Source organism: Sminthopsis crassicaudata, chromosome 2 (genome assembly GCF_048593235.1).
Source record: "Sminthopsis crassicaudata isolate SCR6 chromosome 2, ASM4859323v1, whole genome shotgun sequence".
Classification (NCBI taxonomy): Eukaryota; Metazoa; Chordata; class Mammalia; order Dasyuromorphia; family Dasyuridae; genus Sminthopsis; species Sminthopsis crassicaudata.
The window spans coordinates 345,175,617-345,201,931 of NC_133618.1; the positions used below are offsets into that span (position 1 = coordinate 345,175,617).

The window sequence follows — 26,315 nt, forward strand, 5'->3', positions numbered from 1 at the left end:
AGTGCCCATAAATCTCTTTTTGCCACACAGATTTTGGGTTTGCGAAATCTTCTGCATAGGACCTGCACGTCTGACCAGAGGGGATCTCCCACCCCAATTCTCGCACCTCATCATTTGCACCTTATCATATTCACTGATAATAATTCATAATTTTGTGACCCCTACATTCAGTTACAGGACCCCATATGCAGTCATGAACCACAGTTTAAGAACTTTAAAATTTTATCTTAAAATCATTTATTTTAAATTTTTTTTTTAATTTATTATAAATTTATATATTTAATAAATGTTGTATCTAGCAATGTTTAGTTAATCCTCATTATTGAAATAATCTAGTATGAGATATGGGAGCCTATTAAAGAAAAATAGCAGTTGAACCTTAACCTATGGACTTCATGATCTTGTACTGATTCCTAAAGCCTCCTCTACTTCTTGTTGTTCCCCACTGCAGCTTTCTTCCATTTCTCCTTCTAAAGCTTAGAAATACTTTAAACCATTATAACTTGCCTAATGAAATGAATATCAGTTAAGTGAGAGAATGTATATGAATCCAATTACCCCAACAATTACCTTCTGGACTATATCACAGATGTAAGGCTATCATTTATCTATGATTGTGTTGTTTATTACTATCCTTTGTCCTTCCTCATTCTAATTTTTTAACATGAAATCTCCTTTTCAGGGTCCTTGCCTTTCAACTTTTTTTGGATATGATTTACCCCTGGGAACTCTCCACTTTCTATTAAAGAAGAAAAAAGTTTTTTTCTTAATAGTAAATCTCTGGAAAATAATGACATCCATTTCTATCTGTGTTTTTGGAATATTTCCTTTCCTTCACATAAGCTTCTTTGGTCTGTAATTCTTCAGTGGTCCCTCACTGAATCAAGATTTTTCCCCTTTACTTCCCCCCTCCTCCCAGTTTCAGTATTTTTCTTTTTTAATTTTCTCAAACCTTCTTCCTCCTAAGAAACTTCAGGAATTTTTTTTTTTTTTTTTTTTTATCATTCAGGCTTACAAATAGGTGTAATCCTAGACTTTTTACTCTCACCTTCACCTATTCAATCTGATTCCAAGACCTGGAAATTGTACCCTTCATAATATCTATTACATAGATATCTTTCAATCATCTGACACTGACCACCATCTAATATAAGATCTCATCATTTTATTATACGTGGACTATTGCAAAAGCCTGCTGGTTATCTCTCCTCACTCCATTCCATCTTCTACTCAGTAAGTCTAATTGGAAGTTTTCCTTATTCAATAAACTTCAGTGGCTTCTTATTATCTCTGGATCAAATATCAAATTTTCATTTTGACTTCTAAAGTTCTTCACAACTTGCCTTCTTCTCCTTTCACTCTTCTTACATCTTTCTCTCCTCCCCATACTCTATGACTGACTTGATCTAATCAGCCACAGTTGGACACACTGTAACTTGACTCTAACATAATGATGATATTTTGGTCCTATTCGAGTATGAAAGACAACAACTTGCTCTTCACATAAGACACTCCATCTCACAAATCAGTCATTTTTATTAATTGTACCTCATGCCTGGACTTTTCTCCCTTTTTAGGTCTATTAACCTAATTTACTTCACTCGTTTTTTTTTTTTTGTTTTGTTTTTTTCAGTTCCCCAGTAAAATCTTACCTTCTTGAAGAAGTCTTTCCCAGTATTCCTTAAGGACTTCTCTCTATAATTCTGATCAATCCTGTCCATGTCCAACAATAAAATTGAGTTTGAATATTGTTCCCACTCCCATTATATTGTGAGCTACTTGAGATTAAGGATAGTTGAGTTTTATTAGTTTTTTTTTTCCTTATACAAGAATACTCAGTGATTAAGTAACACAATGCTTGACAAATAAAGAGGAAAATAATAAGTTTTTGTTGGCTGCACTGGGATAGTAATGACAACCACAAATGGAATTAAGGAAAAAAAATTGTAGACCTCAAAATTTATTTCAAAACCATAATCAGCAAATATATTTGGACATAGTTTTTTAAAAAAAAAAAGATCAGTGGGATAAGAACAATTATACTCAGTAGGCCAATGAGTGATAAACCCAGGAACATATGTGACTTGGTAAAGGACTTTCTATTTGATAATAAGTACTAAAAAAATAGGGAAATAATTTGCCAAAAAATATATTTAGGCCAGGAACTTACATGGATGGGAGCCAGTTAAGCCCTTCATAACCTGAAGAAGGCCAAAACCCTGAACTGGCCAAAGAAGATGATCTGAGTATCTGACATACCAATAATCCTTTGTGATGATCTCTGAGTGAACCTGAACTCCTCTTGCTGTGTCAGCAACCAAGAAAAAATTAGGCTTTCACACAAATCCTGAGTCAGAAGGTATTTCCTTGCTTTATGGAAACTGTAATCTTGACTGACAATAGTTCAGATATCCTGAGACAGAAATTTCCTTGCTTTATGGTTTTATAATCTCCATCACCCAACCTGTTGATGAGTTCAGTTCCAACAAAAGTTCTGCATGCATATAAGCTTGCTTTTGAGAAAAATAAAATCTAATACTGTTTTATCTTTTCTGAATTGAACTCTGGGAAAAGGTTGATATATAATAAATCATAATAAGTTCCAAATGAATAAAGCACCTAGACACAAAAAATTAATTTGTTTTTTTTAAGTAGAAGAAAATGGAAGAAAATATTTTTGCAACTATAGCTGTAAGAATTCTTAACCACATAAGGGATAGAGGTAGTCAAAAAAAAAGTCACTAATTTCAAAAAAATGAAATTAAAGTAGAACAAAATCTTTTGCACAACAAAAATCAATAAATAAGTAATGTATAATTAAAAGATGTAACTGATAAAATTCTGATGAACAAAAATTAGCACAAATATATAAAAATCATAATAAACAATGAGTTTTGTTTGACTTATTGTGGCTCTCTATGGAAGTACCATAGCCACTAATAAATCTGAATCCAATATTGATCATCATGGAAGCTTTAAAATGTTCTGTTCTTCTGACTTGAATTGATTTTCCTCTCCTGGTGGTCCTCTTCTCAGGGGCTCACTTGCTATAGTAGTGCTAAACTTAGTATGGACAAACAGGCCAGCTTTAGCTCTACTACAATTCCAAATTCTGTATTACAAGCTAGACATTAGCAATAACTCCCAGACCTCACTTCCAGTAATAAGGATTATAAGCATCCCTATCAGTATATAAACAAATAGCTCTTAAAAGAATAATTGCAAATTGTGAAGAATTACATGAAATGTTAAAATCATTAATAATTAGAAATGCAATTAAAACAATGTTGAGATTTTTCTTCAAATTAAGCAAAATATTAAATATGAGAATTGGAGAGAATTGCTTTTATTTGTCATTCATTCTTGAAGAGGACCACAGCATCAGGGAGGTGATGCCATGGAGTGCAAGTGAATTAGATTTAAGTGTGAATGTTCATCAGTTTCACTTTCTCCCCCAGAGATATCTGGCCAGTGGCAAATATAGATCAGGATAACTGGAGGTGACTCTGGATGAAGTGGGAGACTTAGGTCTTTTTAACCTAAGATTTTCAAAAGGTTTCAATTTGACATCCAACATCCAATCAGTGATTAAGGCTACATAAGAAATGAGGCATTTTATAATTCAAAAAAATCAATCTAGGAGGGGAGAGCCTCAGGGTTCCTAGCTGTGTTCCCAGATTTACCTGGGAAAGTCACTTAATCCTGTTTGCCTCAGTTTTCTCATTTATAAAATTAGCTGGAAAAGGAAATGGAAAAACATTCCAGTATCTTTGCCATGAAAACTACAAAACAGTTATGGATGAGTTGAACATGAGAGAACAAAATAGTCTTAGATTCCTATCCCCAACTTGCTATACTAGGAACTATAGGGAACTTTCCTTAGGCAATCTCTAAGACTCTTTTAGTTGAGCTATTACCCAATGGATAGATAGTCATTCAGTACATATCTAAACTGACTTGAAGTCTCCTCAACAGACCACCTCACTTCCAGATCTGCAAGAAAAGGGGAATTTCCTCAGAAGGAACCTTATGTTTGATATCCAACAATATGTCACCATTGGAGTGGATATAGAAAGATAGATGTATAATAATAAAACTGTAAATTGGTTAAGCCATTCTGTGAAACAATTTAATATTATACACACCAAAAAAAAATAGTAATAATAATCATAGTCCTTAAACTAAATATCATTATCATTTGCCTTAGGAATTCCACTACTAGGTATTTATCTTGAGATTATCAAAGACAAAAAGAAAGTTGAAAGTATATTAAAATACTCCTAATCATCATTTTTTGAAGGAAAAACTGTTAGGAATGAATTAATGAGTGACTAATGAATAAACATAAAATAATATCATCTTGCAGATAATGAATAATGAGGAATTCAGAGAAAAGGGAAGAAAAGAAAGACAATGTAGTTTAGTAGATAAAATGACAGTCTCAGGATAAGGAAAACATGAGTTCAAGTCTTATTTTGGACACATTCTAGATATGTGATTCTGTGAAAGTCTTGATTTCTTAGGCAATGTGATAAGATTATTTGTGACAGAACAGTTTCTGATTTTCATTGGTACAGGGATTCTTCTTATTTGAAAACTTTCTTCATGGGTGAAATGGGAAAATATTTGGGGATAAACAAGAGTGAGAATCCTTTGTAACAATTATCTCTAGTAAATGTCTAATATACAAACTATCAAGAAAATTAACAAAAATATTTAAAAACAATTTGAGAGAAAACTCTAATTTGTCATAAAATAACAAAGTTATAGAAAAGATTTTGATTAATAGTCAAAAAAGCAATTTATTGATAAGTTAATTTGTTTTTTGTTATTGTTACTCAGACATTTCAGTCATGCCCAACTCATTATACTCCCATTTGGAGTTTTGGCAAAAATTTCCTTTTCCAATTCATTTTACAGATAAGAAACTGAGTGTCTGAAGCCAAATTTGAACCCAGGTCTTTTTGACTCCAGGCCTAGAACTCTATTCACTGCATCACCTAGCTGCCTAATAATTTAAACATTGGTAATAAAATCTAAGAAGCAATATGATAAATTAGAAGGAATGATGAATTTGTGATTTTTTAAAAAGAAATAATTTTAATACTGACTCTTCTACCTATACAATGTTGGGTATATAATTTCTTTGGATCTCAACTTCTTGTATATAAAATGAGGGTGTTGTACTAGATTATCTTTAAAATCCATTCCATCCTTAAATCTGAATCTATGTGGAAGCAAATGAATTTATGTCTTTAAAGGAAGGGTCATTGTAAAACAATTATCAGAAAGTGTGTGTAAAGAGATCTTCATTAATAACAGCAACAACAAAAAGATGGTGCTCACAAATTTCATCTTGATTAAGAGGAAAGTAAACCAGAATAAGAAAAAAAGGACCACCAAGCGCTCTGGATTACAAATAAAGATAACTATCTGGGCATTTAGAAATTAAATATTTTAATAAGTCATGGACAAGAGTCCAATAGGATAGTATAGTATTCATGAGGAGAGACACTATATATCACTTGGATCGCAGACATAAGGAAATATTCAAATTCTCAGAAACATTTAATAATATAATAGATTCTAATCTCTCTAGGGATAAAATTAGTTATAAGATATGTAAACAGAAAATAGAAGGAGATAAACTGATAACTTATACTTTCAATCTCTTTTCCTGGGATTGAAACAGTATTCAAATCAATCATTTGATAGGCAAAAGGAGATGGAAGGGACAGAATTTGAAACTGAAAATAGAATAATAATAATAGAACCTTCTGTTCCAACTTTTCCTCTCCTTCCCCTAGATGGCAGGTAGTCCAATACATGCTAAATATGTTAAAGCATATGTTAAATCCATTAATTGAGACTTTTAATATCATTCAATCAAATAACAACTATATTAAGAATCTATGTCCAGACAGTCTGCACTCTAGAAATACAAAAGTGTTTTTCAGTATCATATTTAATTGGATATGATCCAATTAATCTATAGCACTTCACTTCCTTACCATGTTGAATCCACTCTGGACCCATGCATTTTAGACTGTCACTCACTTTTTTTTCTCCTGACAGTAAAATTTTAATAATATTAATAGACAGCTCAAAATACTCTATTTTAGTAAACAATAAGATCTGATCCTGAGGGAAATGATACCAACAGATCAGTACACACACCAAAAAAAAAAAGGAATTTTCAGGGTAATATTTTAACTATTCTATTTACCTATTATCATCATTGTTGTTGCTGTAATTATTGTCATCATTGCCATCAGCATCTTTATTATCATCATCTATCTGAATATTTCAAGTAAAATATATTCAGCAAGTAATTGAAAGTCATAGGAATAAGATTAAATGTGTTACATCAAGAAATTTCAATGCATAATAGTAGGGTCTAGTAGTATTTAATGTACATAAATTTGTTGGTTCACGAATAATATTTTAATTTCAGTGGCTATATTTTTCCTATACACAATCTTACCCTATTCTGAAGTCATATGCTAGCAGGTTTGAGGGCATTTTTTTTCTTTAATGCCATCAACTTGATCTCCTACAGTCTGTATTTTTCCCCTTTGTTAGGAAATCAGTGACTTGAATTCCTCACTTCATTTAACCATTTAAACTTAGATTAGTTTTTACAAAAGAATTCAAAGATTCAGCAACATATCTACAAATATTTCTCTCTATATAAAATATCAGGGACATACTTTCCTGGATGCCACCTCAGTTTCTGAGGGGAGAAGATTAAAATCTTAGTCTAGTTCATACATAGCATCTATACCACCAAGTTCATGTCTAGTTGCAGCATGACTGCCAAATGAGCCTTATTCTTAGCAGTAGCTGAGTTTCTAAAGATCAGTCCCAAAAGCCAATGCTCCTCAAATTATCAATGGCTGCAAATCTGAACTTTAGAAGAAAAAGTATGCGAGGATTCCTGTGGACCAGGAATCTCACAAAGTTATAAGTTTCATTTCCACTTGCTCCCCCAGGCATGCTGAGGCAAAGAGAGAAGCTAAGATTGATAATTATTTGTTTTGGTTTTGTGTGGAAAGGGGAAGAATTTACAGATTAAGCATATATTGATCAGAGACTGTTACCTAAATTGATTGAACCCTAAGGCCTCAGTTTTGTCTTCTCTGGAGTTTTAGATAAGGCCTGGACTACATTCCATTTCTTAGCCAGTATCAATTAGTTTTTATGATTATCAAGAATATCAAGGGGATTAATTTTTTTAAAATATGAAGGAATTAATTAATCCCCTTGATATTCTTGACCTTTGTTCTTCTGGATGAGTTTTGTTATTATTTTTTCAAGCTCTATAAAACAAAATTTTTAGAAGATTGATTGACAAGGTACTAAGCAAATTAATTTAAGTAAAATTGCCTTTTTAATTAAATTGTCTCAGCCTATCTAACTTTGTGGGAAAAGTGTTTTATAATTGTGCTTGCATAGTTCTTGGGATTGTTTTAGTGGTGGACTCCCAAGTATTTTATGTTGTGTATAGGTATTTTAAATATAATTTCTCTTTCCATAACTACCTCATGGGCTTTGTTGATAATATATAGAAATGTTGATGACTCAAGTGAATTTATTTTATATCCTTCAACTTTATTAAAGTTGTTAATTTTTTCAAGTAATTTTTAAGTATATTCTCTTGGAGTCACTAAGTATCACATCATCTGCAAATAGTTTGTTTCCTCATTATCTATTTTGTTTCAATTTCTTTTTCTTCTCTTATTGCTACAGCTAGTATTTCTAATACAATACTGAGCAACAGTGGTCATAATGATCATCCCCATTCACCCCTGATCTTATTGGAAAGACATCTAGCTTATTCCCATTACAAATAATGATTGCTAGTGTTTTAAACAGATAAGGAAAACTCCATTCATTCCTATGCATTCTAGTGCTTTTAATAGGAATGAGTATTGCCTTTTGTGAAAAACTTTTTCTGCATCTATTGAAATAATCCTATGCTTTTATTTTTTGTTATTGATATAATAAAATATCCTGACAGTTTTTCTAATATTGAATTGCACCATCAGTCTTGATCCAAATCCCACCTGGTTATAGTGTATGATCCTTGTGTTATATTATCATAATCTCCTTGCTAGTATATAATTTAAAATTTGTGCATTTAATATTCATTAGGGAAATTAGTCTATAGTTGTCTTTGTTTTCACTTTTCCTAATTAGGCCATCAACACCATATTTATGTTATAAAAAGAATTTGATAAAGATTTTTTTCTTTATCAATTTTACTAATTAGTTTATATAATTTAATTGAGATTAATTGTCCTGTAAATGTTTGGTAGAATTTACCTGTGAATCTATCTGGTCCTGGGGATTTTTTCTTAGGAGTTCATTGATGACTTCTTCAATAGCTTTTTTTTTTTTTTTAAGATAAGAAATATTGAATTATTGCTTTAATTTCTTCATTTTCAGAAATGAATTCACTTTCTATTTTTATATTGATTTTTTCTTAGGAGTTCATTGATAGCTTCTTCAATTATTTTTAAGATAAGGTTATCTAATAACTGTTTGGATATGTATACATATATTGTATTTAACTTATAATTTAATATATTTGGCATGTATTGGTCAACCTACTATCTGGGGGAAGGGGTGAAGGAAGGAGGGGAAAAGTTGGAACAAAAGGTTTTGCAATTGTCAATACTGAAAAATTACCTATGCATATATCTTGTAAACAAAAAAGCTAACAATTAAAAAAGAAAATAATAAGATAAGGTTATTTAAGTATTCTATTTCCTCATCTGTTAAACTGGTAAGTTTTGATTTAAAAAAAATCATTTCTCTTCGATTATCAGATTTATTGGCATAGAATAAAGATGTCAAAATGGGATTGAATTATTGCTTTAATTTCTTCATTTTCAGAAATGAATTCACTTTCTATTTTTATATTGATAATTTTGGTTTTCTTTTTTCTTTTTCTTTTTCTTATCAAATTAACCAATGGAGTGTCTGTTTTAAAGCTTTTTTTTTTTTACATGAAGTAGCTTCTTGTATTAATTCGATGCTTTTCTTCAATTTTATTAATCTCTCTTTTGATTTTCAAGATTGAAATTTTAACTGGGGATTTTCAATTGTTCCTTTTTCAATCTTTTTTTTAGTTTATGTCTAATTTATTGATCTGCTCTTTCTCTATTTTATTGATGTATGTATTTAGAGATACAATTTTTCCCTAAATACAGCTTTGACTATCTCCTACAACTTTTGTTATGTTGTCCCATTTTTGTCTTTCTCTTTAATTAATTTATTATTTCTATGATTTGTCCTTCAGTCTATTTATTCTTTAGTGTTAGAATATTTAGTTTCAAATTAATTTTAATCTAACTTTTTATTCACTTCATTGAATATATCACATTATTATATATCACATATACATATTATATATCACATATATCACATGAATTTATCACAAAATTATCACATTATGATACGAAAAGTATGCACTTAATATATTTGCTTTGTTATATTTGATTGTGAGGTTTTTATGCCCTAATATATGATCACTTTTTGTGTAGATAATATGTACTACTTTGTATTTCCATTCAATTTTCTCCAAAGGTCTAACATATCTAACTTTTCTAAAATTCTATTCACCTCCTTAACTTAATTTTGTTTATTTTTAGTTAGATTTATCTGGTTGTGAGAGGAGAATGCTAAGTTGTGCCCTTACAGACAGTTCAATAATTCTTAAATTAGTTAAATCTGATTTCCAAGTCAGTTGTTTTTTCAAAGAGATATTTCACAATTTGATCTATTTTTTCATTCTTTTGATTAATTAAGGAAATTAATTAAGTTTTATTGTCTATTTCCTCCTCTAACTCGCTTTATTTCCCCTGTAAAAATTTAGATGCTATAAGATTTGTTGTATATATGTTTAGTACTGGTATTGTTTCATTGTCTATACCTTTTTGGAAAATGTAGTCTCCCTGCTTATCTCTTTTAATTAGATCTATTTTTTGCTTTCTCTTTGTCTAAGTTCATGATTATTTCTTCTGTTTGTTTGTTTTTTATTTCAACTAAATTTTAGTGGATCCTGCTCCAGTCTCTTGCCTTGTGCTTCAAATGCATTTCTTGTAAATAGCATATTCTAGAATTATGCTTTTTGATCCATTTTGCTATCTGTTTTACAAGTGAGTTCCTCTCATTCACATTTACAATTATGATAACTATTTCTGTCCATCTTGTTTTTCTCTTGTTTATCCTACTCTCTCATGCTTTTTGCCCTATCCCTCTTCACAAGTATTTTACTTCTGACCTCCCCTCTCCCAATTCTCTCTTCTTTCCATTAGTCCCCCTTTTCTTATCCTTTCCCCCTTCTACTTACAAATTGTGTAAAATAGATTCTATACCCATCAAGTTTGTATGTTATTCTCTTTCTGAGTCAATTCTGATAAAAATAAGATTCCAGCAATGCTCACCCCACCTTTCTCTGTAATAAGCCTTCCACACCTCTTTATGTGAGTTAATTCTATAGCCCCCTTCCATTTTCTCCCAGTGCAAAACTCTTTTCACTCTTTGTTTTTAGATCATCCCTTCAATATCAACTTATACCTGTGCTCTCTATTTATATATATATATATATAAAACTTATAAATGCTCTAATAGTGATAAAGGTCTTAAAAGTTATAAAAATTATCTTCCTGTGTAGAGATGTAACAGTTTAATTTTATTGATTCCCTTATGGTTTATTTTTCCTGTTTACCTTTTTATGCTTCTCTTGAGTCTTGTATTTGAAAATGAAAATTTCTGTTCAGCTCCTTTACTTTAATCAGGAATTCTTAAAAGTTCTCTCCACTGAATCTCCATTTATCCCTTTGAAGGTTTATACTCAGTTGAACTTTGGTTGTAAACCTAGCTCACCTATGCATGGGTTTTTTCTTATATAGGACTATCATATTCCAAGTTATCTAAAAATAAAGAAGCTGCTAAATTCTGTGTAAGCTTATGGGTCTTTAATATTTGAACAATTTCTTTCTGAATGCTTTCAGTATTGTCTATTGTATTCCTGGTAGTTTTCATTTAGAGAATTCTTTCAAAAGGTAATAAGTGGCTTCTTTCCATTTCTATTTTACTTTGTTGTTCTAAGACATCAGGGCAGTTTTCCTTGATAAATTTCTTTAAATATGAAGTCTAGAATCTTATTTAAAACCTGCCTTTCATACAGTTCAATAATTCTTAAATTAGTTAAATCTGATTTCCAAGTCATTTATTTTTCCAAAGAGATTTTTCACAACTTTTGATTTTGCTTTATTTTTTCTTCCTATCTTGTGTAGTCATCAGCTTCTACTTGCCCAATCCTATTTTTTAAGGAATTATTGTCTTCAGTGAGCTTTTGTATCTCTTTTCATTTGGCCAATTCTATTTTTTAGGGAGTTGTTTTTTTCTTTAATGAATTTTGTACCTCTTTGTCCATTTAGCCAATTCTATTTTTAAAGGATGTGGTTTTTTCTGTGAATTTTTATACATCTTTCCTTAATTTATTTTTTTGTTTGTTTCTTGACCCTTTCTTCATGATTCTCTTGCTTCACTCCTATTTCTTTTCCCAATTTTTTTCTCTATTTTATTTAGTTTTTCAAATACTTTTTGACCTCTTCCAGGAATTATTTTTAACCCTAAATCAATTCATATTTTTCTTTGAGGCTTCTCAGTGCTGTAATTTTGACATTTTTGTCCTCTTCTGGGTTTGTATTTTGATCGTCCCATCACCCTACAAACTTTCCATGGTCAGGTTATTTTTCATTAATTTTACTTCATTTCTCCATTTATTTTGTGACTTTTAATGTTAATAATAAAGTTGTGTTCTACTCCAGCAGTAAAGGGAGCACTGTTCTAAGATTTTTGAGCAGGCATCCTGGGACCTAACCATTGGGCTATGCTAGCAGGAAGTTGTTGTCCTGTTGTCCTGTGTGGGGGTTTAGGACCTTACAACTGGCTTTCTGAAGCAGAGTTTGTTGCTGTCCAAATCACCTTGTACTGGATTTCTTTTTCCCCAAGTGAAAAGAAGCCTTTATGCCAACCTTACAAACTGTATTAGACTCAAAAATTGTTTAACCCCATCCTTTTGTTAATTCTGCTGCTCTAGAATTCATTTTGAGGCATTATTTTTTTAGTTTTTAGAGATAAATCTGAGAGAATTATGGTGAGTTTCTGCCTTATCCTGCCATCTTAACCTCATTCTCTTGGCTCTGCCTTTCTCAGAAAACACTCCAAAGAATATTCTTCCTTTACTCTCACTCACCTATATTTTATTCAGCAATCTGGGACTTTGATCTGTTCCATTAATGTTTAAAATGTTTATTCCACAAATCTATTCATGAAAAGATTTTTGAGTTTTTTAATTTGTTTTTTTTTTTATTTTTAATCTTCTAAAAGGTTAAACTACTTAAAATATTTTACTATATTTCTTTATCATGATTAATACTAGTCTGTAATAGTAAGGAGTCACACAAGTGTTCCATTTTGTGACTTTTTCCCTATGGAAAACCTTAAATTTTCCCAGTGAGAAAACTTATGTATGCAGTGTCAAGGATTTCTTGTTTTGTATGTTATTTCTATATTGAATGAATCAGAATGTTACAATTGACCTAGGAATTTTTGAAACTTCCAAGTATAACTATATATTGTTCTGCCAAAGGTACAAAGTAAGGTTCCTACTCTAATGGCAGCAGTTTACTTATTTTGAAATTAACATAAAAGACTTTTATCCTACATCTTCTTTTGTGATAGAGAATAATGATCCAAATTACTTAAAAATGAGCCAAGATTCATCTCTCAAGAATTTCCCTCTAATTCATATATTTTTCTGCTCCACAGTTTTGCTTAGGGTTATATTCCTGACATTTGAATTTTATAATAATATAAACAGGCCTATCTTACTTGTAATTAGACTAGGGATGTAAGGCATGCCATAAGGAGACTTTCCATGCTTAGAATCATACTCTGAGGAGTGTCAGAAGAAAGGCACATTTTTACTTTTTTAACACATTATGAAACTTGTGTTAACACATTAGCTATAAACATATTAGGGAAGATAATTATCTTAACTCATTGTGCCAAGTTAAAAACAAAGCTGTGAAGGAATAAGAAGCAGAAAATGTATGATCTGATGATGAGGTGAATTAGGGAAAAGTCTATGGTAAAAAAAAGGCAGAACTGAGGATGTCCCTTGAGGACACTGGTTGAAGAATGTCCTAAATGAAGAAATGGGTTTTCAATATACTAAAATATATTTTTTCTGTTCCATAGTTTTGCTTAGGGATATATTCCTGACATTTGAATTTTTGCATTTGCCGACAATATTATAACAAAAACTTAAATTTTTAAAGACCACACAAAAAACAAAATAAATTTATTAAGCAGAACAGTAAGTAACTAGTTTCTCCATTTTGCAAAACAAAACAAGTTATCTTTTTTTTAGGTATAGTTGAATATAGTACTTACTTAAATAGATGTCAAAGTTTAATCATTGCACACCAAATTAGTATAATTTTATATATCCTGAGTTCTCCCTTGAAATGTAATGCTTTACTTTTTAAACAACAAAATTACATTTTTTATCGCAATAGACAAGAAAAATAGTATCTCCTAAATAAAACCAAAACACTCCATAAAGGAACTTAAGCAAAAGCTAGAGGGGGGAAGATATTCAAAACACCAAGATAAATGAGTTAGCTAATGTTATAAGTTATTGTTCAAGATTTTTGGAGACACAGGATTTTGACTATTTCAGAAAAATGGAAAATAGTTATGTGATATATTTCTATAGAATCAAAAATACTTTAAGTATTCTTATGTTATTCTTTTTTAGTAATAGTCACTATTCTTATTACCTATATGAAATACATGTGACATATATATCACCTATCTTTTATACTGTAAGTACTTTTTGTATACATTTTATTTATATAAAATAAGGTCATATATGTATGTATGTATGTATGCATGAATTATAAATTAAGGTCCTAAAAATCCAAAAGAAGAGTAGCCAGAATTATAAAACTGAATTTTATACTTTTTGATGGCACCAAATGAAAGAACTATTATCCTGTTATGTGTATAGTTCACAAACTTATGATGTTCATCATTTTCATTCTTTCTTTCAAAAATGTCTCAGAATTTCATGTTTTTAAAAAAGGAAATCTTTATAGATGTCATAATTTCAAAGAACTATAGAGAATTCTTTTAGAAGTATCTGACATTTATTAATATATTTATTTACATTGATCAGTAATTGAAAATTAAGCATTAATAAGTGACTTTGGAATTGATCCATATATTAAATTTTAAAAATTTAAAAGGAGGTGAAATTAATGTCTCTGTTAGTCTGTTACTAATTAAGAAAATTAAAGTTTAATTCAGAAAAGACAGTTCAGATATCAAATTGCTTCTGTTTATCCTCATTTTTCAAGAGTAATTAAACAATAATTGCTATCTTTACTAAATTCATTATTAAGTAAAATTGCACTTGCATCTGATTAAATCTCTTTCACAATAGGGAACTGCTTAATGTCCTTTTATCTCTAGACAGAAGCCTTTTTTATTTTTATTTTTTTTTTTTTTAGTACTTACAATATTACTTACAAACTTTCTTTATTTCTCTTTCTTTTTTTTTTCCAAAGTTGAAAATAGGCAAGTCAGAATCTTAAAAAAAAAAAAAAAAAAAAAAAAAAAAAAAAAAACTTAACTTTTTATTCTATTGCAGTTGAAATAGCTATTTGTCAACATTTTTGAAGCAAGGTATTTTGTCACACTCAAACCGAAAAAAGTACTAAAAATCACCGAAACATAGAATTAGATAAGCATTGGATTTTAATTCTACCTTCAATTCTTTTTACTCTGTCTTCTAACTAAAAGAAATTTTACTACTCCATAATAGATAATTTATCTGTTTAAAAAATTGTAGTTCTTGTCTCCAGAACAATCGGTTAATCCCAATGAAATTATTCCATTCTGGTTTAGCCTATTTTGCAGTGCTGTACAATAATTTAAAAGATTTTCATTTTCTTCTGTCAATATATTTAAAAATTGTACTGATAATGATTACATTACATATGATCAACTTACTTCTGAACCCTGAAGAGTTCCTCACTGGTCTGAAGAAATTTTCAGAACTATGCCTGGCTACTGCAGAAGATATACAGGATGACAGCATTTCCAAAGCTGATCCTTAAGATGGAATTGAAAGTCAGAATGCTCTGAAAATTCATATCTTCTTCCCACTTGGCTCAGTGATTGTGGGGACTCTTTAAAGAAAATAAGCATAAAAGAAGCATATGTCAATTAATTAATAAGTATTTAAGATAATCACGTTGCTGTTCATGCTGCTATAAAAATATGTACCATGACCATTACTAAACCAAATTTTGTAATAAGGAGTAAAAATACACAGTGCAGCTTTTTTTCTTAACACAGAATAACAGTGTTACCCTGTGGAGAAAGAGTATTTGAAATTATTCAAAAAATGGAAACTTCAAATAATTAATATATGACCTTGGGGTTATCTGCTGAGTATAAATTGAAGAAAGTTTGCAATATTGTTCAATTTCTATTGCTTTTGTTTCATTAAGAAAAAATAATTTATTGTTCTAGATAAGTGTGTAACAAATACAATTTTATTTCTAAATACTATTAATATGTTTATTTGATAAATTGTCAACTTTCATGTAGTAATAAAAATGAATTTTATATAAAGAGAAATGAATCTAAATTATAGTTGTAGAATCATAAATTAGCCAAACTAAATAAATAGCGATAAAATTTTAAAAGAAAGTTTTTCCATATAGCTTATGCAAGCAATGAGAAAGTATTAAATGTTGAAACTCCTACCCAAAAACTAATTGCTAGTGAAGATTTCTTTTACATGTCACCATTAAATTTAAGAAAGAGAAAAGTATTTTTTCTTTGTTTTCTTAACTGTCCATATGAATTTTCATATGTCCTTTGTAGAGTAAATCAAACTACATGAAGAAAAAAAAATCTCTGAAAAGAAATTACAAGTAAATGGCTTCATATACTAGGTAAAAAAAATATTCAGAAGAGTGAACAATTTTGGTATTCGTGCACTTTATGATCAAAATAAATATGATTTTTCTGACTGAATGTGCTGAAAGAATAACTTTAACTCTCTTTGATACTAACAGATCTAGGAATCTGTAAAGACAATTTCTTAATAAATCCAAATGCCACAGTTTCTGAAATATTCTCAGAATTCCAGGCTAAAGGTAAAAATTTCAAGTTAGATAGTCAAATGTTTTGCTCATATAACACCAAACTTATATGTCTCTGAAAACATGTAAATCCTTGAGTTATTTTTTGCTTAATTAAATATGATTTTTTTTTTTGGTATCTTTGTCTCTCTCCAGTGATTGCATCACTGGCCAAAAGAAAAAACAAAAACAAAAACAAAAACAAAACTCCTTCCTTTTAATAACATAAACAATGAAATAAAAAAAAAATCAACATATTTTTGGACTAAAAATATATGTCTGTACAATCGTTGGCTATGAGAAGAAAGGCAACATCAGCAATATTTGTCACTGAGCAGGTCAGAATTCTGATATTTTTCAATGTTAATTTCTTCTACATAATCACAGTCATTTGCAAATGTTTTTCTTATTTCTTTGTTTTATTTTGGATCATTTCACACAAGTCTTTCAAAGTTTTACAGAATTCTTCTTGAAAATGTCATTTTTAATGGCAAAATAATATTCCACAGTTTACCATAATTTGTTCAGTCTTGCCCCAGTTTCCAGTTCCTAGTGCTTTGTGATTTTTTTTTAAATTAGAAAGTTTTTCCTATAAATATTTCCATGGGGGAAGTTTTATATTTTATAGGAGAAGTTTCCTCTTTGCCTTTACATCTTGGGACCCATGACTAGTTATTTTATTTGCTGAGTTAAAAGTTATGTGCTTTTATATTTAGTGACTTTTCTATTATACTTTCACTTCTGCCCCTCCTCCCAGAAAGACTAAATCAATCTACAATTCTACCAATAGCATATAAGGATATCTTCATTCTCCTGGAACTGCTAATATTTAAAATTTTTGAATTTCTCATATTTGTCATCATTTAGATATGAAGTAACACCTTAAGAAGTAATTAATAAATCTATTGTTTTTCATCATAAAATTATTAATTTACTAAAAATTTATTGAATGTCTATTTTTTGAAAGGCACCAATGTTTGACAGAGTAGATATAGTCATACATAATATTCTGAATTTTAAGACAGAACTATGACATTTTATAACCAAATTAATTTGGAATTACATTTTTAATATGTTAGCTTCCTCTAAAAAGAAATTTTTCATGTTTGTGAAATGTCAAAAATTGAATAATTCACCAGAAATAGTATAAGTAGTGTTATCAAAATGTATTTTACTTCTTCCTGAAAAGTATAAAGTACAAAGCATACTTTGCTGAAATAAAAAATGACAATTGTCTATAATATAATATAATAATAGACTAAATAAATAATGTAATAATATTATGTAATATTATATATGTAATATAATATAATAAATAATATACTAAAAAGATACTATCTAAATTAAAATCTAATGTTTTACTAATCAAATTCTTAATGGGGTTCTCTATATACTTAGACACAATAGCAGCAAAATCCATTTGGTGGGACAAAAGATCTAGTGGCTGAATAATGGAGGGGAAAAGGTTAAAAGAGGCATGGATTCATCAGATTTCGAATTATAAATTATCAAGCAACAAGTTATAAAAGTAGCTAGATGGAGCAATAGATAATGTATCAAGCCTAAGGTCAGGAAGACTCATCTTCCTGAGAACAAATCTGGCCTCAGACACTTGTTGCCTATGTGACCCTGAAGAATTCTGTTAACCTTGTTTGCTTCGATATTGTCATCTGTAAAATGAGCTGGAGAAGAAAATGTCAAACCTTTTCCAAGAAAAGCCCAAATGGGATCACCAAGAGTTGGACCCAACTAAAAATGACTAAACTAAAAACATAAAAAGCAACTATTTGGTGGAGGTTTTGGAAAAAAAAAAATTAGTTTTAGAAGGAGGTTAAAAGGAACAATCCTCATCAAAAGAGGGGGATAGAACTGATCACAAAAGATTAATAGAAAGTATAAGTAGCATAAAATTAAACAGAAAATAAAATAAAAGCATTTTGTATAAAATAAGAAGAGAAAATGTTTCATCAAAAACTTTTTTAAATTGGAGCAAGATTTTAACATTTTCTACTCTACTGATATCCTATATGAAGAAAGCACTTCAATTTCTGTCTGCTATTAATAATTTCCTTTTTGATTCTCACCTCAAATGATAAGGGAATCCAGATGACATATTATGATTTTCCATATAAATTATTGAATACATCATACATAAAATCAAAATTTATCATCTACTTATTGAATTTTAAAAATCAGGAGTTGTATATCAGACAAAGCAAAATTTCACAGAATTTCACAGTAGAATTTCAGCTAAAGGAGGAAATTAAATTATGCTAAAAGAAAGAAAAGATAACAAAAGAATTAAATTATATGTTCCAAGTGTTATATCAAGTTTTTACACAAATTGAGCATACATGCTGGAATATATAGCATGGAAATATTCCAAATGAATTTTTAAAAGGACCAAACTTTAAACACATTATATACAAATAAAAATTCAATAAAAATAAAAAATCCAAAAAGATCTATATGAAAAGTTAATAACTGAATTTTAAATAATTTAGTGGATCAAGAAACAAATTTTAGAAATGATATCATGTCAAAACAATGATCATACCTAAAAACTCAAAGGACCTGTGATGCAGCTTGAGGAAAAAATATAATTCTAAAATCATATGTTAACAAAATATAAAGTGAAATAAAAATATGAATATGAAATATTAGTTAGAAATCCAAAGAAGTCAAAAATAAGAGTGAAAAAGAATTCTTGGAGAAAAATAGATAAATTTGAAACAAAAACTGACTAGAAATAATAAACAAAACTAAAGCTGCTTCTTTCAAAAGATTAACAAAATAGATAAACATTATACAACATAATTAAAATAGGTAAAATATCAAAGAGACAAAATTAAAAAGGTCAAATTATAACAAAGATCATACTATGTAATTATATATAACAAATCTGTGAACAACAAAAAATCGTAATCTTTGATGAATCAATAATTTAGTTAATAAATGGAAATGATCTATAAATTAATTCCAGAAAAAAAAAAAAAGAAATTTAAGTTTCTCTGAAGAACTTACAAAAATAGCAGTGTGAAGGTAGAAGTAGGAAAAGAAAGTTCTAGTCCAAATAGATTCAGAAGAAAATTTAATCAAATGTTTGAGGAAAATAAATATCAATATTGCAAAATTATTTTCAAAACTGATAAAGCACTTTATCCAAATTATTTTCATAAATTCAATAATTTCTAAAACATAAGATAGGGTACAATAAAGAAAAATTATAAACCAATATAATTAATGAATATTGATTAAATTTTTCAGAAAATCCTATCAGACAAAGGCAATCTATTCAAAAATTTTTCATTTCATTTAACTTCATTTCTTTTTTTTTTAAATTAAAACTTGTTATTTTCAATATATGTACATGAATAATTTTCAACAGTCACCCCTAGAAATTCTTGTATTCTAATTTTTTCCTCCCTTCTCCTCACCCCTTCCTTCAGGCAGCAAGTGATCCAATATATGTTAAACATGTGCAATTCTTCTATACATAGTTCTACAGATATCATGCTGAACAAGAAAAATCAGATCAAAAAGGAAAAAAATGAGGAAGAAAATAAAATGCAAGCAAACAACAACCCAAAAAAAAAAAAAAAGTAAAAATAGTAGGTTGTGGTCCACATTCAGTTCCCTCTGTCCTCTCTCTGGGTGTAGAAGGCTTTCTTCATTACAAGAACATTGGAACTGGTCTGAATCACCTCACTATTAACAATAGCCATGTCCATAAGAATTGATCATAGTATAATCTTGCTGTTTCCATTTATAATGATCTCCTAGTTCCACTCATTTCACTTAGCATCAGTTCATGTAAGTCTCTTGAGGCCTCTAGACAGTCTCTGAAGTCATGCTGCTGATCATTTCTTATAGAACAATAATATTCCATAACATTCATATACCATAACTTGCCTTTGGGCATAGCTCCAAATTGCTCTCCAGAATGGTTGAATCAGTTCACAACTCCATCAACTGTGTATTAGTGTCCCAGTTTTCTTATATCCTCTGCAACATTCAATATATTTTCCTGTCATTTTAGCCAATCTGAGAGATGGGTACCACAGAGTTATCTTAATTTATATTTCTCTGATCAATAATGATTTAAAGCATGTTTTCACAGGACTAGAAATGGTTTTAATTTCATCTGAAAATTGCATGTTCATATCCTTTGTCCATTTGTTGATTGTAAAATGGCTTGAATTTTTATAAATTTGAGTCAATTCTCTATATATTTTAGAAATTAGGCCTTTATCAGAAAACCCTTGAATGTAAAAATGTTTCCCAATTTATTTCTTCCCATCTAATTTTGTCTGCATTGATTTTGTTTGTACAAAAACTTTTTAGCTTAATATGATCAAAATTATCCATTTTGCATTCAATAATGCACTCGATTCTCCTTTGGCCACAACAAATTCCTTCTTTCTCCACAGATTTGAAAGGTAAACTATCCTTTGTTTTTTTTTTTTAATTTGCCTATCACCTTTTATGTCTAAATCACGAACCCATTTCAATCTTATCTTGGTAGGATGTACCAATACCATTGTCAAATAGTGGATTTTTATCCCAAAAGCTTGGGTCTTTGGGTTTGTCAAACACTAGATTACTACAGTCATTAACAACTTCAAGCAGACCTTCAGAAAAAAAAATAAATAACATGACCACAAAAAATACAAAAATATGTGGAAGAAATGGAGTAAGAATTTTAAAATGGAATTAAAAATCAAGCAAAAGTTTTGGAGGAAAAAAACAATTTTTAAAAATTGGAACATAAAGTGAAAAGTTTTACCAAAGTAACTGACCCTTTGAAAATTAGGCTACCAAACAGAACTCAATTATTTCAATGGAAAATAAGAAATATTAGATCAAAATTTAAAAAAAAATTGAATTAGTAGCATAATGAAAGTATCTGCTACCAAAAATCAATTGACATGAAAACAAGTCAAGAAGATATAACTTAATAATGATCAAACTAAACAAAAATATGGATGTCACATTTCAAGAAGAGGTGAATGAAAACTTCACAGATTTATTACATTTGAAGCATATAGTAAAAATAGAAAAAATTCACAATTTAACTCTTTAAAGTCTCTTTAAAACCCTAAAAATTTCATAGACTAAATCCAGAATTTCTAAGTCTAAGAAAAAATGTTGGAATCAGCAAGAATGAATCAAAGTCTTGAAGAGCCAGTCAGGATCAAAATCCAGCAACATTTACTATCAATGAGTAGTAATCATAAAATGCAATATTGCGAAAGATAAAATCTTAGAAAAATGTATACTATAATAAATTGGCATTGTTAAGTGCCTATTAAGTTTCAACTTCAATATTAAATAAGGACTGGGAGATAAAAGAAAGGCAAGCAGCACACATTGTCAAGAAACTAATAGTCTAACCAATGAGACAACATGGACATAAGTTTTATACAAGATGAATTAGAGCTAATCTCAGACTTAAGACATTTCAATTAAGGAAGACTAGCAAAGGCTTCAGGAAACCACAGAGTGAAAAAAGGGAGAAAAACAGATCTTTGCTTAAATTTAATATATATATATATATATATATATATATATATATATGTATGTATGTATGTATTTTTCCCCCCTCTGAGGCTGGGGTTAAGTGACTTGCCCAGAGTCACACAGCTAGGAAGTGTTAAATGTCTGAGACCAGATTTGAACTCTGGTCCTCCTGAATTCAAGTCTAGTGCTGTATCCATTGAGCCACCTAGCTGCTCCAAAAGATATTTAAGCATTCCTGAAGAAAAGACCCAAGAATGAACATTGAATTACAAATGCAGAAGTCAAAAGTAACCTAGAGAGGCAGTTAGGTGGCACAGTGGATAGAGCACTAGCCCTGAAGTCAGGAGAACCTGAGTTCAAATCTGGCCTCAAACAGTTAACACTTCCTAGGCTGTGAGACCCCAGGTAAATCACTTAATCCCAATTGCTTTAGGGGAAAAAAAAACTAATCTAGAAAGGTAAATTCTTTTGAGCAATTAAAAAGATCTAAAAGATTATAAAATACATTCAAATAGAGAAAAAAGAAACAACTGTCCCTTTTAGAATCTCACTACTGAAGAGTCACAGAAAATATTATAGAAGAAAGAGGTATTGAATTAATAAATAAAACCAAGAGTTGGTTTTATGAAAAAGCCAATAAAATAGATACATCTTTGGTAAATCTGATCAGAAAAAAGAAAGGAAAATCAAATTGTTAGTCTTAAAAATGAAAAGGGGGATCTTTCCACCAATGAAGAGGAAATTAGAGAAATAATGAGTTACTTTGCCCAACTTTATGCCAATAAATTTGATAACTTAAGTGAAATGGATGACTTTCTCCAAAAATATAGGCTTCCTAGATTAACAGAGGAGGAGATAAATTGCTTAAATAGTCCCATTTCAGAAAAAGAAATAGAACAAGCTATTAATCAACTCCCCAGGAAAAAATCCCCAGGACCAGATGGATTTACATGTGAATTCTACCAAACATTTAAAGAACAATTAGCCCCAATGCTATATAAACTATTTGAAAAAATAGGGGATGAAGGAGTCCTGCCAAACTCCTTTTATGACACAGACATGGTACTGATACCTAAACCAGTTAGATCAAAAACTGAGAAAGAAAACTATAGACCAATTTCCTTAATGAATATTGATGCTAAAATCTTAAATAAGATATTAGCAAAAAGACTTCAGAAAATCATCCCCAGGATAATACACTATGATCAAGTAGGATTTATACCAGGAATGCAGGGCTGGTTTAACATTAGGAAAACTATTAGTATAATTGACCATATTAATAATCAAATTAATAAAAACCATATGATCATCTCAATAGATGCAGAAAAAGCATTTGATAAAATCCAACATCCATTCCTACTAAAAACGCTTGAGAGTATAGGAATAAATGGACTATTCCTTAGAATAATCAGCAGCATATATTTAAGACCTTCAGTAAGCATAATATGCAATAGAAATAAACTGCAACCTTTCCCAGTAAGATCAGGAGTGAAACAAGGTTACCCACTATCAGCCTTACTATTCAATATAGTACTAGAAACTCTAGCCTCAGCAATAAGAGCCGAGAAAGAGATTCAAGGAATTAGAGTAGGAAATGAGGAAATCAAACTATCACTCTTTGCAGATGACGTGATGGTATACTTAGAGAACCCCAAAGACTCTACTAAAAAGCTATTAGAAATAATTCAGAATTTTAGCAAAGTTGCAGGATACAAAATAAATCCACATAAATCCTCAGCATTTTTATATATCACCAACAAAATGCAACAGCAAGAGATACAAAGAGAAATTCCATTCCAAACAAATGTTGAGAGTATAAAGTATTTGGGAATTCATCTACCAAAGAATAGTCAGGAATTATATGAGAAAAATTACGAAACACTTGCCACAAAAAATAAAGTCAGATTTAAATAATTGGAAAGACATTCAGTGCTCTTAGATAGGCCAAGCGAATATAATAAAGATAACAATACTCCCCAAATTAATCTATTTATTTAGTGCTATACCAATCAGACTCCCAAGAAACTATTTTAATGACCTAGAAAAATAACAGCAAAATTCATATGGAAGAATAAAAGGTTGAGAATTGCAAGGGAACTAATGAAAAAAAAGTCAGATGAAGGGTTGTCTAAGGGTACCTTGATCTAAAGCTATATTATGAAGCAGCAGTCACCAAAACCATTTGGTATTGGCTAAGAAATAGCCTGGTCGATCAGTGGAACAGATTAGATACAAAGGACAAAAAAGGGTACATCTATAGCAATCTAGTCTTTGACAAACCCAAAGATACCAACATTAGGGATAAAAATTCATTATTTGGAAAAAACTGTTGGAAAAACTGGAAATTAGTATGGCAGAAATTAGATATGGATCCACACTTAATACCATATACCAAGATAAGATCAAAATGGGTCCATGACTTAGGCATAAAGAATGAAATAATAAATAGATTAGGGGAACAGAGAATAGTCTACCTCTCAGACCTGTGGAGGAGGAAGGAATTTATGACCAGAGGAGAACTAGAGATCATTATCGATCAGAAAATAGAAGATTTTTGATTACATTAAACTAAAAAGTTTCTGTACAAACAATACTAATGCAAACAAGATTAGAAGGGAAGTAACAAACTGGGAAAATATTTTTAAAGTTAAAGATTCTGACAAAGGTCTCATTTCCAAAATATATAGAGAACTGACCCTAATTTATAAGAAATCAAACCATTCTCCAATTGATAAATGATCAAAGGATATGAACAGCCAATTCTCAGATGATGAAATTGAAACTATATCCACTCATATGAAAGAGTGTTCCAAATCACTACTGATCAGAGAAATGCAAATTAAGACAGCTCTGAGATATCACTACACACCTGTCAGATTGGCTAAGATGACAGGAACAAATAATGATGAATGTTGGAGGGGATGTGGGAAAACTGGGACACTAATGCATTGCTGGTGGAGTTGTGAAAGAATCCAGCCATTCTGGAGAGCAATTTGGAACTATGCCTAAAAAGTTATCAAACTGTGCATACCCTTTGATCCAGCATTGCTGTTATTGGGATTATATCCCAAAGAAATACTAAAGAGCGGAAAGAGACCTGTATTTGCCAAAATGTTTGTGGCAGCTCTTTTTGTAGTATCTAGAAACTGGAAGATGAATGGATGTCCATCAATTGGAGAATGGTTGGGTAAATTATGGTATATGAATGTTATGGAATATTATTGCTCTGTAAGAAATGACCAGTAGAAGGAATACAGAGAGGCTTGGAGAGACTTACATGAACTGATGCTGAGTGAAATGAACACAACCAGAAGATCACTATACACTTCAACAACAATACTGTATGAAGATATATTCTGATGGAAGTGGATATCTTCAACATAAAGAAGATCCAACTCACTTCCAGTTGATCAATAATTGTCAGAAACAACTACACCCAGAGAAGGAACACTGGGAAGTGAATGTAAATTGTTAGCACTACTGTTTATCTACCCAGGTTACTTATACCTTCGGAATCTAATACTTAATGTGCAACAAGAAAATGGTATTTACACACATATATTGTATCTAGGTTATATTGTAACATATATAAAATGTATGGGATTGCCTGTCATCAAGGGGAGGGAGTAGAGGGAAGGAGGGGATAATTTGGAAAAATGAATACAAGGGATAATATTATTTAAAAAATTACTCATGCATATATACTGTGAAAAAAAATTATAAATAAAAAAAGGAAAAAAAAGAAGAAAGAGGAATTGAGATTCACTTAATTGTTCTTTAATTTAAAAGGAGAAAGAAAAAAAGAAGGAAAGGGAAATATATTACTGAAGAAATTAAAAAATTAGGAGAGGGAAATTGTTATCTCACTTAATAGAGGTACATGAGAAAAATAATATGCCAATATGAAGGAATAAATAGGGGGCAAAACATTACATGAACTGCACTTTAATTTGGATCAGACAAACGAGGCTTAAACACCCACACCTACCCACCCATACACACACACACACACACACACACACACACACACACACACACCACAAATATATATATACACACATTCATAAATACATGCAAGTATTTTGATATAGAAATACATTAAGTTCCCAAAGGGAAATAGGTGAGGAAAAATAATGGAAGGTTTAAGAGGAAGGTTGATATCAGTGATGGATTAGTCATAAGCAAAATAAACTCCACAGCGTAGCGTGGAGTATAAAGTAGAAAATAAAAATAAATTTTCACTAACTTCCATGATGTCTCAACCTCTTCAAAATACAAATAATACACCAAAGATGAAAGAACTTCAGTTGTTTTTATGGTCTAAGAAATCTAGAACCTCCAAAATGGGTTTTTGTTAAAAGCCCAAATCATGAACTGATAGCTCATTGACTATGAGTTCATTTCCCCACCTCCCAACACTAATGATAGCAAAATTGAACTACAAGGTCCAAGGACACAATATAGACCTACAACAAAGTCTACCCCTATATGCACCTTTCTCCTCTCTCTTTCCATTGCTTTAAAAGATCTTTGCTGCAGGCCACTGGAATTTTGCTC

General features: G+C 30.2%; 1 protein-coding gene across 23 annotated transcripts in view; it reads right to left on the bottom strand.

Moving 5' to 3' along the window:
* The window catches only part of LRFN5 (leucine rich repeat and fibronectin type III domain containing 5), a 263,784-nt gene that overhangs the window by 123,436 nt on the left and 114,033 nt on the right, over positions 1-26,315 (bottom strand). For 13 of the 23 annotated variants that reach the window (XR_012486541.1, XM_074290656.1, XM_074290655.1 and 10 more), the window contains one exon: positions 15,097-15,275. The exons of 1 other annotated variant lie outside the window; for it this stretch is intronic. The gene's annotated coding sequence lies outside the window, so the exon portion shown is untranslated. Of the gene's footprint in view, positions 1-1,652; positions 3,737-14,601; positions 14,674-15,096; positions 15,276-26,315 lie in introns of all 23 variants that reach the window. 9 more of the 23 variants (XM_074290647.1, XM_074290642.1, XM_074290638.1 and 6 more) reach the window with 5 other exon arrangements.